We start from the raw sequence: 13,867 nt of genomic DNA, 5'->3' as shown, positions 1-13,867 counted from the left end.
ACAGATAAGGCAGACGCAAAAACCGTGAGTCTTAAGGTCGGGGACAAAGCAATAGAAGCCAGGTTGGATTCGGGTGCCGACATCACGGTAGTTAGCTTGGAGGATCTGCCAGAAGGATGTTTATCCGATAGCAGCGGTACAATAAAGCTGAGAGGTGCTTTCGGGCCCGTGATCACGGCTGATCTGGTGTACGTCCCGCTCAGCTTAACAGGGAAAGAGGGAAATGTAAACCAACAAGTGCTAACTCTATGTGCAGTTACAGAGGAGTTAGCTAAGGGTGTTGGGGCATTGCTAACCCCTGAGGATTATGATGAATTAAGCAGAAGGGAGAATAAACTAGAAACAGAGACCGGCAGAATTATAACTATGGAGCAGGAAGTAGGCCTAAATGCGGCACCGGCGAAAATCCTCGAGGATGTTGATGAGGTAGAATTTGAGGAAGAACAGCATGATGAGATAAATGCGGCCAGTGTGTTAGCTGTTGAGATACAGGACAGTGAGGAGGTAAATCAGCTACAATCTGACTTCCGCAGGGAACAAAAGAGTGATCCTACGTTAGCTGACGCGTGGGCACAGGCTCGGACGGGCAGCCACGGCATGAGAGTAGAAGATGATACGCTATTTCATGTGGAGGAAATAGATGGCAGGAAAGAGAAGCAGCTGGTCCTTCCCAAGTCACGAAGGGAGGAGGTGCTACGCCTAGCCCACGATATGCCATGTGGAGGTCACTTCGCAGAAAAGAAAACTAGACAGCGCATCCGTAGCGGATTTTATTGGCCTACTATGGTAGCGGATATTAGGTCCCACTGTCAAAGTTGTCACTCTTCTCAAGTGTCGTCTCCTCCTAGGACTAAAGACCGCGTGCCCATTGCACGACTTACAAGGCCGCAGGTGCCATTTCAAGTTGTGTATATAGATTGTATCGGACCGCTCGAACCCCCTTCCGCACGGGGGCATCGGTATGCGCTGTGTATAGTTGATCTGTGTACGCGATGGGCTGAAGTGATACCGTTACGAACACTAACAGCAAAGGCAACCTGCCAAGCATTATTGGATTTGTTCTCCCGGTACGGCACACCGGAGACGATTTGTTCTGATCAAGGAACAAACTTTGTATCCAAATTGACCGTCGAACTGCACAAATGCTTAGGAGTAAAGGTGCGGTTCTCCACGCCGGAGCACCCACAAAGTAATGGGGCCGTCGAACGCTGGAACGGCACCTTTAAATCCATGTTGCGGCATGTAATAGCGGAACATGAGCGAGAATGGGACCGGTACATCCCATGTGTATTATGGGCATATAGAGAGGTACCCCACGACATAACTGGAAAATCCCCTTTTGAACTCATGTACGGGCGTAGCCCAAATGGTCCGCTGGGCATTCTACAAAAATCGTGGACAGGACAGTGGACGCCCCCAACTGGTCTCAATAGATCGGCGACACAATACCTGCAAGATCTGCGAGAGAAAATGGCAGAAGCTGGGCGCATTGTTGATGAAAGGGCAGAACACGTTCAAAGGGATTATGTACAACGGTACAACCTAAGAGCTAAAGTAAAGGAGTTCAATGTCGGTGACGAGGTCTTAGTGTTGGACAGTGGGCCGGTTAGTAAAATGAGGCCAAAGTGGCTGGGACCTATGAAAGTCAAAGAAAAGAGACGGGAAAACAGCTACGTTATTGAGCAGCCAGACGGCAGCGAGAAATGGGTGCACGCAAATAGACTACGACGGTATTATGCAAGGGTGAATAATGTCGGGGTCATCTTTGAGGTTGACGATGAATTTGGGGAAGTGATAGGTGCCCCCACCACAACAAAGGAGAGGGGCACCCTAAACTTTGCAGAAATTGGCCATGCACATCTGGACAGAAATCCGAGTGAAGAGCTGGCAGAGGTGATTGAGCAGTTCGCTCATTGCTTTTCAGAAAAGCCGGGTAGATGTAACGTAGGTGCGCATAAGATAACATTGGTGCCGGACGCAAAGCCTGGGTCGTCCTACCCGTACAAAGTCCCCATCGCGTTGAGAGGCGAGGTAGAGCGACAGATCGATCAGCTTTTGGATTGGGATTTCATATACCCCACTGACAGTTCGTTTGCCCACCCAATAGTATGCGTCGCCAAAAAGGACGGGTCAGTACGGATGTGCATCGATTACAGGCAACTGAATGCAGTCACCGAACCTGACAGTTTTCCTATGAGGAATACTACTGAGTTGTTATATGAAGTAGCCAAGGCGCGATACATCTCAACCTTAGACTTAACCCGTGGCTACTGGCAAATTGCCTTAGACCCCGAATCGCAGAAGTTATCGGCATTTGCGTCTCCGCGGGGTCTCTACGCGTGGAAGGTCATGCCATATGGATTGAGGAACTCGGCTGCTACCTTTCAACGCGTAATGAACCAAGTGTTGCATGAGCACAGGGGGTACGCGACGGCGTATATCGACGACGTGGCCGTTTATTCAGAAACGTGGGAAACGCATGTACATCACCTTCAGAGGGTGTTGAGGACGATATCAGAAGCAGGGCTAGTGATCAATCCCGCGAAATGCAGATTTGCGCAAAGGAGTGTCAAGTACCTCCGGCACGTAGTGGGATCGGGCATGCATGCCCCTGATCACGAAAGGGTAAGTGCGATAGTTAACCTCGAGCCACCAAAATCAAAAACGGAGTTGCGCAGTGCCCTAGGCTTGTTCAACTATTATCGCGACTACATTCCCCATTACTCAGAAGTAGTCCTGCCGCTAACCAGTCCGACGAATAAAAGGGTACCAAATAAAATACCGTGGAGCAAAGAAGCGGACGATGCGTTCCGCAAAGTAAAAGCTGCTCTTGCAGCGGTTCCAACGCTCGCGGCACCGGACCCGGAGAAGGGATACATATTGACTACCGATGCGTCCGAACGGGCAGTTGGAGCGTGCCTCTCACAAGGGACAGATAGTGCAGACAGGCCAATTGCCTTTTTAAGCAAGAATCTAACTCCAACGCAGTCGAGATGGTCGACTATAGAACGCGAAGCGTATGCGGTCGTGTGGGCACTAGGGCGGCTTGACACCTGGCTTTTTGGGACGAAGATCAAAATCATAACCGATCACAATCCTCTGACGTTTCTCTGTCGGTCGGCGTCCCCCAGCGCCCGTCTCACACGTTGGGCGCTTGCTCTGCAAAAGTATGACATTGAGATAGCTCACATCAAAGGGATATTAAATAAATGCGCAGATGCTCTGTCAAGGCTGGATACAACTTCCGAAGGAGTGTCTGGAGAGGTTTAATGTAAATAGTAACGAATTCAGTGATATGGCCTGGTGGACCTCTGGAACGTACAGGGCGGGGTTCTATGCTGTGTATGTTGTATTCTGTGCAATACGTAGACTGAAGGGACGTTGTGAAGTGACTAAAGAGCCAGACTCAATTCTTCAATGTTTGTGTGATGTTCCTCGACATCAAGTGTCTCGTAACATTCTTAGTGGGGAGAATTGAAGTGTGTTAAATCAGTGAAGCGGCCAAAAGACATGAAAATACGGGATGTCACTGTACGACAGCAGACAGAAAGAGAGCCGTCTAGACGATAGATTATCCCTTGAGGCATCCCATCCCCAAAAGGGACTATGGCCTTGGCAAAGAACACCTGCTGCAGACGACCAGCGGGAACAAAGGGTTCCGGGCAGACGGCTGTGAGCACCCACCCTTTATAAGGAGGACCCAAGGTCGGCAGCGGGCAGCTTGAGTTCGGACGTCGTCAGGAAGACACCGGCCCAACGCTCACTTGTATATTCTCTTGTGTATTTGTCTGTCACTGTATATAAAAGTTGTTTCGTTAGTTGCCGACTACTGCATTCCACCTCACCCGGAACACCTGGGGAAACTTCACTAAGACCGTATTTCGGCCTATGCACATCGTGCGATATCCAGGCTTGTTACACGAGATACCTATATTGTGCAGCATCCCAGGCGAAAATTTGAGCTGGGAAGTCAACTGGTACCAGCTCGTTCCCAGTTCGCACCAACTGGTGGTCAACTGGAACCAACTGGTACGAAACTGGTGGCGGCTGGAAAGTAAACTGGTACCAGTTCAAGCTGGGCTGGTGGCAACTGGGCACTTTGTGGTACCAGTTCAAACTGGACTGGTAGCAACTGGGAAGTGAACAGGTACCAGTTCAAGCTGGGCTGGCGGCAACTGGAAAGTGAACTGGTACCAGTTTAAGCTGGGCTGGTGGCAAGTGGGCACTGTGTGCAACCAGTTCAAGCTGGGACGGCGGCAACTGGAAAGTGAACTGGTACCAGTTCAAGCTGGACTGGTAGCAACTGGAAGTGAGGTGGTGCCGGTTCGAACTGGACCAGTTTACATATTTGGGGGAAGTTTCGGTTTCAGTGCCAGGACAGGTTAATATGAAGATTGCAAGATGAAGTTATAAAAACGACCAGGAAGTGACTTTATTAGTAGAAATAATCATATTTCAATTTTTGGTAAAGTTCGTTAGTGTTAACGAAAGTTATTTTGGAACTCTAATAGTTGTATTTTGTGCGTTCCTGCTCCCGCGATGAATCATGCGTTTACTGTGCAACGGTCGCTTGCTTAGCAGCATGCTTGTACAGCGATTTTTGCCCGTTATGTTCTTAGCGTGATGTGTGACATAGGCGTTGGTTTTATAATCTAAATGATTTTTCTGCAAGTTACGACAGTGCGACAGTACAATGAGCGCCAGCGGCCGGGCGGGTGGGTGTTATAGGATTACAGCTCGACTACAACTGTGGAGACCGCTTTATATCGTGAGTACTATATACTTAAGTGCTTTTCCCTTGTGCACCATTTAGAAATATTACTTCCACTACAACCGCTTCTCTTTGTTGATGCGTCACATTCGTGGCACCTGCAAGTGTATGCCGTTTTACGAGTAACATCCGGTTTATGTTAACGTTACCAGCAACTTTTTTCATTCATGTTTTTGTTTTTGCTTTTGCTTTTTTTTTTCGTTCATTCTCGTGTTTTAGATCCTTCGCACCACGGATGTTGTCGAACTAGCGTAGTGCGCAGAGTAGTACTCATTGCCCCCGAAAGCCGGCGAATCTCTTAGTTGAAAGGTCCAACTACTGCGCAACGGAAATGTTGAGAGATTCGCGTACTTTCCGGGGCCACGACTGCTCAGATTGAGTGACTGTCCAGGCACACACCACAGTTACATGTTGCAATTGAATGCATATTCACTTGTGCCTTTTCAACTTTCCAGAAACCTTAGCTGCTGGGGCTCAAAGGAAAATATCGATCCATCGTGTGCTATTAAGAACATCTCAAATACTTTGTTGAATGATTCAAGATGTCCACAAGGCAGTCAAGCAAGGGACCAATCAACCATGAAGTATTATCTATTCCATGTAACTCTGTAGTTCATCTACTGCTATAATTTAATTATGTTATAGTTACGCTACATGTAGATTAGAATATGTGTAATGTTTGACTACAAATAAAATGCAATTTTGCATTGCAGTTCTTTGGATCTGCTGTTGCTGGGAACAGCGATTCTGCAAAGGGGCACCGGTTACATACAAGCTAACCTCTGTCCGAACAGGCTGCTCTAAGTGAAGCCACTTCAACCGGTCCCAGCTCAACAATGAGGTTTGCAACCAGTTCCAGTCGAGACTGCGACCGGTTTGAAACCAGTTGGGCCAACTGGTACAAGTTGAGAATGGGACCGGCCAGAAACCAGTTGGGCCAACTGGTACCAGTTGATCGAACTGGTCCCTGTTCGATAACACAGTTCGCCCAGTCCCAGTTGCTACTGGACCAGTTCAACTGGGACTGGGTGAGCTGTGTTATCGAACAGGGACCAGTTCGATAAACTGGTACCAGTTGGCCCAACTGGTTTCTGGCCGGTCCCAGTCTCAACTGGTACCAGTTGGCCCAACTGGTTTCTAACCGGTCCCATTTGCAACTGGGACTGGGTGAACTGTGTTATCGAACAGAGACCAGTTGTCCCAACTGGTACCAGTTGATCTGGGGCCGGTTGAACTGGTCCCTGTTCGATAACACAGTTCAACTGGTACCAGTCCAAAAATTTTCGCCTGGGATCATAGCGTGGCCGCAGTGAACGACGTAGGAATGTATCGTGACCACTCGAACTGTATTCGTTGAACCATTCGTCGGTTATATGAAAGTGCTAATTAGAGTTGCCCCGCACAAAAAGTGTTAGACGTGGTTTTGTAGTGTGTTGTTTATCTCGTAGAACGCATCGCGGGATGTAGATCGAGAGCCCTTACACGTATTTTTCGCATGTTTACTTGAGTGTGCGCATTATTCTATACCGCAGAGGCATATTTCATTCATAGTAGTTTTGCAAATAAACACGTACGGGTTGATCTCATACTGCTTTTGAGTTAGGCATAGTGTCTTCAGGTCAGGGTATGTGTATCCTGTTTGCTGAGCCCAACAGATGCTATTAAGGGTAGTGCAACATTTCCCACTTCTTGAACCATGCTAACATTGCCAGAAAAAGGAACATTACACTGTGCTGTGTATTCCACACTCAGTTGTCTCGGGACGTAAACCCCCCAATTATTATATTGTGTATTTCACACGTTCAACCAGGCAGCATTTCCGATACCCTATTTTTTTAATGAAAATGTGCTTAAAATTGCACAACTGCCACTCAAGTAACTTTGCAACCAAATCAGTCAGTGACAAAAGGTATATGTACTTTGTCACAAATTTAATAACCTTGGAGGAAATGGTTGATGCTGTCCTCTGCCTTGTACGGTGCACTTCGTAGCAAAATACACAGAGTCCAAATGTTTTCCTCAACCACAAATGCCCTGTCAAAGCTGAAAGACCCTTATCAAAATGGGGAAGCTCGGGCTTGCTTGTCCAGAGAGACAAATATGAAACTGCAGCGCTCAACGTAAATAACTGCATGCTGAGCAACTAAGGCTGCTGATGCCGAAGACCTAATATTTCTAGGTTAAAAGGAACAAAGGAGGAAAGACCACAGCGGCATATTAATGTTGCTTCAACAGTATAACACCACAAAATTTGTGAAAGTCAGTTGGTGTATTTAGTTATGTTGGTCACCTCCTGCACCGATTTTTAGTAAGGTTCAATTGCGTTGCTACCAACCAGGACCTAAGCCTGACCTACGATCTAATAATAATAATAGTGTCTATCTATGACATATATGGACCTTCAACACTAGTTTGGTCTAGGTTTCACACGTGGCTTCTAGTGAAATTCGAAGCTGCTCTGTAGAGCTGCCTGGAGACTTGCAGAGTAGATAATTTTTTTATTTATATTTTCCAAAGAACATGTAAAAAACAATGTGCTGTACCAACTGTATTCAAAGAAATTCAAATATACTTTGTTTTAGCTATGTGCATGTTAGCAGATTACAGGTGACCGATGACACACAATGGGCGTCAAGGGTGAGAACACAAGAATACTACCACTCCAGGCACTATCCTGAAGTTCTAAGTCACCATTTGTCAGAAAGCAATGACCACGCACAGCCTAAGGATCATATTGAGCTCTTTCTATTATTCTTTTCATTGACAGCACGTTGGCTGCCATCCAGTTCATGAAAGTGACCTTTATCGTTGAAAGAACGTTTCAACAGTAAGCGAGCTGGTGATAGTGTCCATGATGGCGAGCGACCTAAAGAGGAGGTAGAAGAAGGGACATACACACTATGTTGAGACATTGTGTATGTCCCTTCCTATGACTCGTCTCAGGGTTGTTCGCTATGGGCCATAAATCCATAGAAGGTACACAGTCATCTTCAGCATTGCACACATCTATGGTACATGTTGCTCACTTTGGAATGTCACAGACATGTCATGGAGGCCGGCACATGATTAGTGGTGTTGAACAGACGACTATTTGTCATATTTTAGGCACAAAAAACAGTTTTGGCACCTGCATGTTGAGACAGATGTATTTCTACATACTTTGCCTTGACAGAAATATATGAAGCAACAAATGTACCCTCTACTTTATTATGGTTATTAGTCAAAACTGCAAAGAATGTGGGAACACAGTCTTTACCACCTACACTCTTCAAAACGACCTTTACACACGACACACTGTAGGTCAACGAGACTCCAGAATGATGTCCTCTCCCTCCCCCATTGGCTGAAAACATTTTTCTTCTACTTTGCGTAAGGGGAAGTTGGTACAAGAAACGCACACGTTCCTTTTTTGAGCAAATCAGTATTCAGAGCGCTACCATACTGTGGTGGGCCTGCAGTGCATTACGTGGTACAGCACACACTGCCAAAAATTTCACCGTAGAACATGTCCCCGGTTTAATGACAGTCTTCTCCAGTTTTTCAACCTGCCATTTCCCATAGTGCTTTATGGTATGACACAGTATTTCTAAATCTTTACAGTAGTTTACCGGTTGTAGCAGAAAAAGATACCACTGTTTCTGATCACAGGACGCAAGCCATAAGTGCTATACGGCAACAGTACGTGCTGCTGTCTAGCAGTTGTTCGTGTTTAAACGTGGTATGGTGCATGCAGGGTAAATTCCATGGTTAAAATATCCAAACGTGAACAACTGTTAGATTACATGATGTAGAATGCTGTATAGTACAGTAAAACCTCCAAAGTCTGACACCTCCCTACCTCGGACAACTTCCCATGAATTCATTGCACGGGCAGGTTCCCGTTGAAACTACATGGGGACGAAATTCTCTATGTCAGACACCTCCCTATCCCGGAAGTAGGACAGGATCTTCCCTGCTAAGTCGAAAAAAAAACGGGCTAAATTACCTCAATCTCGGCCCATCTTTGCACCAAAAAGACCCAAAATGAGCCAGTGGCCTTGACTTTAGCCCCTTTTTTCACCTATACTGGTGTCAGTATTTTGCTGTTTTAGTTTTTCGAGTCCAAAAACAAGTGCTGTCAGTCTACATTGTAATTCTTTGTGTGAGCACTTGTCTTCGGTTTGTCTAGAGCCTTTGAACGCGCACCGTACCAAAGCAATGAAAAGCGGGCTGACGCTTCAGAGAAAAGTCCTCGCTGCTCGAAAAGCTCCAGAGGTAATGCCATTGAGTGGAACCTGAACGGAATTGAATCTACCAAAATCAGTAATAATTATCAGTGAATAGTGGGTAGGGTTACCACTACCATACCACCGATTGTTGCAGTCAATAGCTTTTTCTTTTGCCTTTCGGAAAGTTGTGGTTTGAAACATTGGAGCTGCTTGCTGAAGTGTTCTTGCAGACGGAACAAAACGCTCACGCATTCTCGGCACGCAGCACAGAACACGAAACACACCAGGAAGTCTCTACTGGCCTAGCAAATGCTTTGCAGTCGAAGGAAGGAAAACTCACGTTCCTCGTGCGTTCAGTGAAATCCAGAAATATACTGGCTTCTTAATAGCGAGCTCTTTATCACTTCATCAATATCAATCTGCGCAGCAGACGGCTCGGCAGGAGAAACCGGCCGGCTTGGCGGAAGAAATCAAGCCAAATGTCATGCCAAGCCGGAGCACGGGCACACCACGAATGTGTCGTCGACACAGGGTTTGCGGGCCACAAGACGGAATGTCAGTGTTACTACAAATTCACTTTTTCGAAAAACTGCGAGGAGTTTGAGATAACTATTTTGCACACATAATCAGTGTTCGCTTATGAACACATCGTGTGAATACCATTCCATTCTGTAATACTCGAAAATCGGCGTATCTGAGCTTTAAACTTGTTTACGGCATACCTGCAGCCCCATTACATGAGTGGCAGTGAATACTTCACTCTTGAGTTGCCATCGAAGACAGTAACGTACACTGGTTGTGAAATTATACCTTTCCACAACATAGAAGTCACATGCGTCATCTTGCCAGATCATGCGCGGGTGAATAAATAGCAAAAAGATGAGGTGTACTTGTGTGACTTTACCTTGCTTATTTAGGCCTCTAAAATTGTAGAACATATATTTTGAACTGTGTTCTTCAGAACTACTGTTCTTGGTGGGTCTTCTATTTGCACTTTTTTTAAATAATGGGCGATGGTGCAGTGCCCACTTGGGATAATCTGGCGTGGAATGACTGTACGCTCCGTAACGAGGTCGTGCATACAGTGCACTAGAATATATAAACAGTAGAAAACAACGGCAGCCATGTCACCACCAGTAGCTGAGGGAAAATATCACTAGGCGATTACGATAGTCGATAATTCGGAACTTGAGCGGGGCTGTTGAGGCTGAGTTATACGTCATTCTGTTCATTTCCTAGACATGCACTGTATGCCATTTTGCGCTGTCGCGGCGACGGAGAATTTACTGTGCGCAAGAGATACGGACGAACCGCCGCTCGCGGTTGTGAAATGGCTCGCCGTGGTGAAGGTGACAGGGCTCGCCGTTGTCGGCCTCACAGATGTGGTCAACGTCATGACTGACGCCCTGGGGAATGTGCGTCCTGGGCCGACTTCGAAGGGAACTGTGCCGACATATGTGTGAAAGCGTCTGGGGAAAACTCAGGAAAAACCACACATAGCACAGCCGGCACTGGGATTCGAACCCGGGTACCTCCCAGTCTATGTCACGTAGTTACAGCCTGACCACCGCGTAGCCCAATCAACGTTCCCTTCGTCACCTTTGTTCCCATGGTGCTCTCTTTCTTTACTGTTTGACGGAACGCATTTGCGTGCGTCGCATGCCGTTCTTCGGCGTCCCGAACGCTTTCACTTCGATTTGGGAAGCACATTTCGTAGGGTATGTATCTTTTGTGTTAAAAACACAGCTTGCTAAGAGCCTGTTTTCGTATGTGCGGCACACATTCAACTCATACAGGAAGAACGCGACTGTGTCAGAGGCGATGTTCGAATGCGTTCACTGCCGGAAGCGTTTCTGAGTCCTGAATGGCTGCTTTCAGCACCAACGGTACAATGCCAACATTGCTGATGATGCTGGTTGCTGAGGTAAATTTCGAATTATTTATGACAGCTTCACTTGAAAATGAACGAGGGCATAGAATAAGCATTGCTCTAATCAGAATTTGCATTGCATTACTGTCGTACTCATTATTGCACTTTTCCACCTCGGAACTTAGGTGTCATTCAAGCGGAAGTCAGGGATTACGCAGGTCGTGTCACTGAGGCTCTGAAGAAAAGCCCCTAAAAGCCCATCACTGGCTTGCTTTCTCAGAAATTGTCCGAAAGCGGATGAGGTCCATGAGGATCACCATGAAACTGTGCGGATACCTTGTCTTAGCATCTCCTGTGACCAAGAGGACTTCCTCTTTCAGGTGTTCGATGTACGTATACACTGCCAGAGCAGGACATCTTTATCTCGGGATACAGCCATAACATCATACCGCACTACATTCAGAACCTGGTTTCTGTTCAGGAAGGCTGTCGACAGCCCCGATAATCTTCTCTACACGCCAGTGGTGCTTGGGTATGGAACCGTGTGGGTATGGAACCATTCCATACCGTGGGTATGGAACTGTGAATTTTTCTGCACCACAGTCAATAGACAATGTGTCAAAAGTAAAAACGTCCTCTGCTCTAGCCAGAGTAGTTTAGCATAGCATGTTAGAAAAGCATGGCAAAGAAATAAAATCGCTCGGATGTCATCCAAGGGTGATCCAATCACAAGTAGCCCAGTATACAGGGTGTTCCATTTAAGATTGACCCCACCTTTAAAAAATAATGAATAATCGCAGAAGAATGAAACCAAGTGCATAGTGTTACCAGTGACCTGGAGCATTTAATAGTATTTTTTGTCGCGCAATTAACTGTTTAATTAATTAAATTAATTTTCTAACTTTTTAATTAGGAGGATCACACCGGAGATGTCAACTGTGAAGTTGTGGGCGTTGACATGAGAAAGCGAATGCAGTGTGTTGCAACTCTCTAGCTCATACGAGTCTTTTTTTCCCGGGCCAGCAGAAAGGGCCCGGAGTTCCGAAACAACGACGGAATCAGTTTCCGTCGCGCGAAAAGAGCGCTTGATTGCAGCGCTTTCTCGCGGCCGCTTGTCGAACAAGCATTGATGTCGTCCGTCCCGCATATGCTGTTATCTGTCACGAGTGCGGGGACACCAGCGAGGTCACCGCGGCGCTTTATCTCTTGATTCTTTGTTTTTTAGGCGTAAGGCGACACAAAACACGGGAAGCGGAAGATATCTGCTCACGGCTTACCTTGAACCACGAGCGCGAGATTATTAAATCAATAAGAAAGAAAGAAAAGCTCTGGGCTATGAAATTTATGAAGCCGCTCTTTTACACCTTTTCATTTGCGCCCACTTTTCGTTTGCGCCACCTTTTCATTTGCGTTGGAAAAGACATAACTTGTGCTACAACGCAGAGAGTGGGTGCAAATGAAAAGGTGTAAAAGAGCGGCTTCGTAAATTTCATAGCCCACAGCTTTTCTTTCTTTCTTATTGATTTAATAATCTCGCGCTCGTGGTTCAAGGTAAGCTGTGAGCAGACATCTTCCGCTTCCCGTGTTTTGGGTCGCCTTACGCCTAAACAACAAAGAATCAAGAGATAAAGCGCCGCAGTGACCTCGCTGGTGTCCCCGCACCCGTGACAGATAACAGCATAGGCGGGACGGACGACATCAATGCTTGTTCGTCAAGCGGCCGTGAGAAAGCGCTGCAATCAAGCGCTCTTTTCGCGCGACGGAAACTGATTCCGTCGCTTATTATTCCGTCGTTGATTATAACCCGCTTTTGTGCGACCTGTAACAGATTGTTTTTTGTTTTTTCGTTTCAAGAGGAGACGTATTCGCTCACAACAACGTCTTTGTGGTCGTGGAACACGTCACAGGTGTTCAGCACTTTCGCCGAAGCAGCAACGCTCATGTTCACGGCATATTACACGTTAAACATGGAGTACCCGGATAAAGTGGCTTCTACCTCGGAGTTTATTCAAAGATGATTGAGGGCAATAACTAATTACCAATGTTTGCAAAAAACGCTTGGAACGGGTATAGGAGATTCTAAATGAGTACGAATAGCGCATTGATAAAGCTTTCCTTCTTTGCCTTTGGCGGCTGCGGTGAGCGAGCTGCATTAAGGAGAAAAGAAAGCTACATGCCCTTACTAGCACATTTACACCTGCCAATTGCAAGTGGTCGTTCTGGATGAGACGTTAGCGATAAACCCAGTTCATTTCTTATGAGCACCGTTGTGGTGCTGAACTTGCTGCTGAGAGAACAAAAATAGCTTCAGACAATGTACCAAGTATTTCACCAACGAGTGATCATTGCCAATTTTTCACATTGCTGGCTACGTAGAGCTAAAGCTTGTGGTAAAATCAAACCGTGATGGCCGTAGAAAGGTTCTGTTCATTGACAGAAATGAAATACAAGACCTCGGTGCAGCACAGTTGACGCAGGTGAAGGATACAGGGGCGTTTTTATCCATCCTGCTTTCTGTTAAGGCGGACACACGCGATGTAGCTGTGTTCGCTCCCGTCAAGAGATGGTGGCATCGTCGGAGAACTGTTTTCTTTGTTTTGCCTTCCTCCCGCGCTGCAAGGAAGTGATGTAACCGGCGCGTGTGCGTCTGCTCCCCGTCTGCGCGGCATTCAAGAAAATTCCTTCCTTCTGTTTCTCTGCTTCTTCTACCGCAGGCAGCCCCCATAGCTCTCGCAAAATCTGTATCAAAATGCGTGTTACTGCGCACGGAGCAATCCGTGCCTGCCGGTCGGACGCCACAAGCGTGTCGGGATTGGTTGGCGGAATTCGCACGGAAAAGCATTTCGCGCTTGCTCGCCTGCGTGCTGCGTACTCCCTCGGCGGTTTCATTTGAAATTTGAACGGTGGACGCCGGGCCCGCGGTGTGTTTCGATGGGAGGCAAGTGTGTTCGCCGTCTCATCCGTGTATGATAGTGTCTTTGATCGTGTTGTACTGCACATCATGCACCAGTTAGTCTG

The sequence above is a fragment of the Ornithodoros turicata genome, chromosome 1 (assembly GCF_037126465.1).
Source record: "Ornithodoros turicata isolate Travis chromosome 1, ASM3712646v1, whole genome shotgun sequence".
NCBI classification, from domain to species: Eukaryota; Metazoa; Arthropoda; class Arachnida; order Ixodida; family Argasidae; genus Ornithodoros; species Ornithodoros turicata.
The sequence above is the reverse complement of the archived record's forward strand: the minus strand, read 5'-3'. Positions refer to the sequence as shown.